At 48.2% G+C, this 6,552-nt stretch overlaps 1 pseudogene; it reads left to right on the forward strand.

Moving 5' to 3' along the window:
- Positions 1–3,302: 3,302 nt before the first annotated feature.
- On the forward strand, positions 3,303–6,347 carry LOC141361711 (uncharacterized; annotated as a pseudogene).
- Positions 6,348–6,552: the final 205 nt, after the last annotated feature.

Genomic DNA, 6,552 nt, shown 5'->3' on the forward strand with positions numbered 1-6,552 from the left:
CTGTGTTGTGAATTCATCCTGCTTTTGAAAGTAAAGTTTATATGTTATTTGGAAACTACTTGTCTTCTTTTTACCACACGTACTGTATGTGACAGAAGACCGGACCAAAAACTGGAATGAAAATGGATATTGCTGCCATCAACATTCACCCTGGAGGTAAAGCAAGACATTCCTCAGAAAGAATCGTCTTTCTCTTCCAGAACGGCAAGAGTCTAGAAGAATATGTGGAGGAGTTTCTAGACATCTGCCACCACACCACTTGCAGTGATCTTACCCTTATGGAGGGGTTCTGGGTTGGACTGGACGAAGAGTTGCGGTTTGTAATACCACAAGCAAATCCCGTATGGTCATTGTCAAGTTACATTAATATTGCTTTGTGTATTACACAATCATCTTTCATCGTCTCCCCCGTAGAAGAATATGACCCAATCGTCCAATCCAACTCAGCACCAGCGAGACAGCCTACCTCAGAACCCGATCCACCACCCATGGCCATGAAGATATCATGTGAGCCCCCCGCAGACGGAGAAGGACTACCCGCCACGATGAGTAAGCCAGATCCCAATGAGAAGAGGACTGAGGCTACTATCGTACAGGACGAAGATCCCACTCACCAATCTGACCAGGGATGTGAGCCCGTGACTTCAGTGGCCGAAGGGGTTTTGGTGGATATTGAAACCGAGGACTGGCTTATCGACTGGAGCAGTGAGGTCCTGCTTACCCACCCATTCCCACCCATCTGTATATGTCTTCTTACCATCACATAGTTTAGTCAAGTCTAAGTTCACGTCTTTGTTAGATGTCTGCAGCCCGGCGCCCAGTGACGCTGTATCGCCGGCCATGCAACCTACAGCAGCATCTGGATGCGAGGATCCTGCATTCACACCGTCATCCTCTGTTCCCTGCACTCCATCCTGTCCTGTCGACCTATCGACTCAGCCTCAGCTCCTCCCTCTTTCGGTCTCACCCGAGACCCGCAGCCTTGTGGCATCGCCGGGTTCCCTCGTCCTACCGGCTCCCCTTTGGTCACTCGTCACTCTACTTCCACCTCGGACTTGCGAGTCGGCCGCTAAGCTCTGCCTCTCCACCCCTCTGGTTACAGCGGGTTCCTCCTTCCCTCCGGGATCACCTCTGTCCTTGGTCTCTCCAGCTCCCCCTCAGTCCTTGGGCACTCTGGCTCCACCTTCAACGCTCATCACCTCGACTTCGCCTGGGTCTCCTAAGCCAGAGATGTTGCTTGTCCTCATCGTCTCTCCATCTGCTCACTTGTTCTCCTCCAACTGGTTTCCGTCGGTCGTAGCATGGAGGCCATCCTGCCGTTGTCCTTCACTGCCTGTTCCATGGCTCCTCCCTCCGTCCATTCCTCCATGACTCAATGCATCTCCCTTACCACCATGGACTTTAATGTTTATCTGCCTGTTTATTTGTGTTTCAGTTTTTTGCCCATTCCTCATGTGTCCCAGTCCAGCATCCATTCTGTCATCATCTGTCTTCCACAGCGCGAGGTCGCGCTTTGCCGGAGGGGGGCGAACTGTCACGTTCCTATCTGTGTCGATTGCATGTTTTGAGTTTCACCTTCCTAGATTAGTTATCCTCTGTTAGTTAGTCATCATCCTCTGTTCATCTGTCTAATTGTCAACACCTGTTTATCATTAATTATCTAGTTTAGAGCCCTATTTAAGTTGAGCTTGTTTCAGTCTTCCTGGTCCGGTCTCAGTCGTGTTAGTTAGCAAAGTGTGTTCATGCTGTGTTGTGAATTCATCCTGCTTTTGAAAGTAAAGTTTATATGTTATTTGGAAACTACTTGTCTTCTTCTTACCACACGTACTGTATGTGACACTGTTATTTGAAATTTTAAACTTTTGAAATTTTAAATTTCTGATTATATATTTATTTAGACAAAGATAAGGCTATTTTTAAAGCTGTTATGTTTGCACAAACGCTGTATGGATAGGGGTGCACATAACTGGTGCGCAGGTGCGCATACGTGATTAAAATAAAAAATGCGCACCAGTCACTGCTCTTAAAGGTGCTTTTGCGTACTGCTGGAATTTTAGGGATTGCTCTGTGCATCATTGGTAAGATGATTATTACAAACGTGTTAACATTAATGTGTGTTAGCAGAGGTGCAACAGTCACTGGCCCGATTGGCCAATTTAAATATTTAAGCACAAAAAGACGCGAAAATCTCACGTGATCTCTTTACTCACGTGTTGTTTGATAAGTTTTATTTGCGCGCACCTCAAGCGCGAGCACGATCCACATCTCAAGGTTTCATACAGCTAGTAACTGACAGGCAGCGCGCAAATGCCAACTGAGTTTGTTTTCTTGCACTTGAGCGGACATTTTAAAACTAAATCATCTCAAAATGCCTTGATTATAGTAGTAAAAGTCGTTTACACATTAAATAAATACAGGCAGTTGATGAAAAATGCGTGTTTGTGTAACAATGTATTTGGATCCATTCATTTAAAGTGACAGTACACCCATTTTTAGAGTATAAACCTGATGCTGATTTTAATGTAAATCAAACCACAAACAAAAAAAATAATAATTTCCTTGTCTTGACTAAATAACATTTGTAACCTTAGTAAGAATGAATCCAATTTAAACGGTAAAAACTAGGCAGTATTTTCTGATTACTTTATTTAGTTTCTGTACTCTACCTGAAAATTACAGACCAGCCTGAAAACATGAACATCACTGTTTATTTCATTTGTATGTTTGTTTTGTTGTATTTATTTGTGCTATTGCTCATAATCAGATTTTTTTTATTTCTGACCATTTACTTGTCTAACAATATTTGAATTATGATACATAATTTAAACTCATACATTTATATGAGTTAGCAGACATTTATAAAGGTTACATGTGTTAAAACAATAACCAGGTATATTTTATTTTATATACATCATCGTCTTAAACCAAAGTGATATGGCGAATAGAGTAGTCAGGAGATTAATGATGTTGGCAGCATGTAGGATGTCGGCACTATGAATAGTGTGAGCTCCAAGCAACAACTCCAGGTGCTCCTTTGAGAACCAGGACAAAAAAGTTATGGGCACCCCTGTGTATGGACATAGATTTTAATGATGAGCTCAGCAAGTTTGTTGTAATGCTTATTAGGTTTTCCTGGGGTGGAGAGGGTTGGCAGCCCAGACCACTTCTTCCGAGAGGAAGAACCCAAAGCAAGCTACAAAACCTTCAAAGAAAAGATACCCCCAGGGGTGCCTGAGAGGGGGGAGGATAAGCACCCCAATAGGACGGACCTAAGAACGACAACACAGGACAACGGAATAACGATGACGACAGTACAGTGCATCTGCAGCAAAAGCTGCAAGAATGAGGGGGGCTTAAGAATTCATCAAGGCAGGATGAGATGTCTGAAAGCAGCAGCGACGACGACACATCGCACAGAAGTCACAACTTCTGGTAAGACGCAGGAGGAGCCAGACCCGGAGGCAACTCACAGTGCCCAGAGCCTCCAAGTGTCGCCAACACCTGCTGCCAGCCGCTCGTCTGTCACCCAAAGCTGCCCTCAAGTGACAGCACCTCCTGACAGCCCACAGAGCCCCCAAAGCCAGCAAGAAGAAAGAGCTGGCCTAGCAGATCTGAGAGGAATCCTGAGGAAACAACTTTTGACACTTTGTAGAGCAGAGTACCACAGGAGGAGGCGGAAAGAGAGAGCAAAGAAGAGGGCAGCATTTTTGGCCAACCCTTTCAAGTTGACCACGCAGCTCCTTGGCCAAAAGAGGACTGGCCAACTCACCTGCTCCAAGGACGCGATCAACAACCACCTCAAGGCCACCTACTCTGACCCGAACAAAGAACGACCACTAGGGCCATGCAATGCACTGCTGACACCACCAGAGTCCACAGTAGAGTTCAACCTGAAGGAGCCCTGCCAGAGTGTAGTGGAGGAAGTGGTGAGGAGAGCAAGGTCAAGCTCAGCACCAGGCCCAAGCGGAGTGCCTTACAAGGTATACAAGAACTGCACAAAGCTTCTACACAGACTCTGGAAGGCCCTGAAGGTGATCTGGAGAAGAGGGAGGATTGCCCAGCCATGGAGGTATGCTGAGGGAGTGTACATTCCAAAAGAGGAGAAGTCTGAGAACATCGACCAGTTTCGGGTCATCTCGTTGCTCAGCGTGGAGAGCAAAATATTCTTCAGCATTGTGGCCAAGAGACTCTCCAACTTCCTGTTGAGCAATTGAATACATCGACACGTCTGTGCAGAAGGGAGGTATACCGGGAGTCCCAGGTTGCCTGGAACACACAGGTGTGGTAACCCAGCTCATCAAGGAGGCAAGAGAAGGCAAGGGGGACCTGGCTGTGCTGGGGCTAGATCTCACCAATGTATATGGCTCTTTACCCCACAAGCTGGTGGAGGTCTCATTGGAGAAACACCACGTACCCCAGAAGGTGAAAGGCCTCATCCTGGACTACTACAGCATGTTCAGCTTGAGGGTCTCCTCTGGCCAGTAAACATCAGATTGGTACCAGCTTGTGGTAGGGATAATCCCTGGTTGCACCATCTCAGTGACTCTCTTCGCACTGGCTATGAACATGATGGTCAAGGCAGCTGAGACAGAGTGCAGAGGTCCCATCAGCAAGTCCGGAGTAAGGCAACCTCCCATTAGAGCCTTCATGGATGACCTCACAGTGACAACAACAGCGATGCCAGGAGCAAGATGGATTCTCAGAGGGCTGGAGAGGCTCATGGTATGGGCACGCATGAGCTTCAAACCGGAAAAATCCAGGTCCTTGGTGCTAAAGAAGGGGAGAGTCACTGATAAGTTCCACTTCAGGCTGGGAGAACATCAAATCCCATCAGTCACTGAGAAACCAGTGAAGAGCCTCGGGAAGGCCTTTAACTGTAGCCCCAATGATAGAGACTCCATCAGGGAAACCAGCACTGCCATGGAGGGCTGGTTGAGAGCAGTGGACAAATCAGGGCTCCCTGGAAGATTCAAGGCTTGGGTCTACCAGCATGGAATCCTCCCAAGACTCCTCTGGCCTTGCTCATCTATGAAGTCCCCATGACTGTGGTTGAAGGTTTAGAGCGAAAGGTGAGCAACTTTCTACACAGATGGCTGGGACTGCCACGCAGCCTAAGCAACATCGCTCTGTATGGGAACACCAACAAGCTCAGACTTCCTTTAAGCTCTGTCAGGGAGGAGTTCATTGTGACACGGGCACGGGAACATCTGCAGTACTCTGGATCCAGAGATCCGAAAGTGTCCGGGGCAGGGATTGTCATCAGGACAGGGAGGAAGTGGAGGGCAGCAGAGGCAGTCCAACAAGCTGAAACTCGGCTGAAGCACAAGGCCATCCTTGGGACAGTAGCGCAAGGCAGAGCCGAACTTGGAAGCCTAACAACAACTCGGTATGACTTGGCCAGCGGAAGGGAGAGGCAGAGGTTGGTGCAGGAGAAGGTGCGTGCTTCAGTGGAGGAGGAGAGAACCAGCAAAGCAGTGGCCATGCGGCAGCAAGGTGCCTGGATGAAGTGGGAGCAGGCGATGGAGCAGAATGTCACTTGGAAGGACATCTGAACGTGGAATCCCCAGAGAATCAAGTTCTTGATCCAAGGGGTTTACGACGTTCTTCCCAGCCCATCTAACCTGTACACATGGGGCAGAGTAGAGACACCTGCGTGCATGCTGTGTTCCAAGCCAGGGACACTAGAACACATCTTGAGCAGCTGCTCTAAGGCACTAGGCGAGGGCCGGTTTTGATGGAGAATCGATCAGGTCCTTAAATCCATTGCTGAGGCAATCAGCAAGGGGATCAAAGACAGCCGATACCGCCAAGCCACAGCCAAGGCTATCCACTTCATCAAGGAAGGACAAAGGCCAAAGAAAACATCTAAGAGCTGCTCAGCGGGGTTGCTCTCCACGGCCAGAGACTGGACAATAACAGTTGACCTAGAGAGGCAACTGAGGATTCCAGCACACATCACCCAGTCCACACTGAGACCTGACATCATTTTAGTCTCTGAGGCCACCAGACAACTGATCTTGCTAGAGCTAACAGTGCCCTGGGAGGAGAGGATGGAGGAGGCTCAGGAGAGAAAGAGGGAAAAATATCAGGAGCTGGTGGAGCAGTGTAGGGCGAATGGGTGGAGGCCCAGGTGTGTGCCAGTGGAGGTAGGCAGTCGGGGATTTGCCAGCCACACACTGAATAAGGCATATGGTATACTGGGCATAACAGGCGCCAACCGAAGAAGAGCCATAAGCAAGAACATGGAGGCAGCAGAGAAAGCATCCAGATGGCTCTGGTTGAAGAGGGGAGAACGGTGGGGGCGGTAGCATGCCACTTGAACACAGGCCGGGGATCAGCCTCGGTAAGGTCGCCTGGAGGAGGGTGTCTGTTGCAAGACCCGAAACACCCTGTGAGTCCAGGAAACAACACTAATGATGTGTCCAAGGTTGTGCATCAGAAGATGTTTCTGTAACTAAATCCTGAATTCTTGTCAAAACAGATGTTTTTGAACTATTCTGTGTATTTGTGTATATATCTGTGAGCACACTTGCGTCTGTGCGTTTCAACTAA

This window comes from Misgurnus anguillicaudatus, chromosome 24 (genome assembly GCF_027580225.2).
Source record: "Misgurnus anguillicaudatus chromosome 24, ASM2758022v2, whole genome shotgun sequence".
NCBI lineage: Eukaryota > Metazoa > Chordata > Actinopteri > Cypriniformes > Cobitidae > Misgurnus > Misgurnus anguillicaudatus.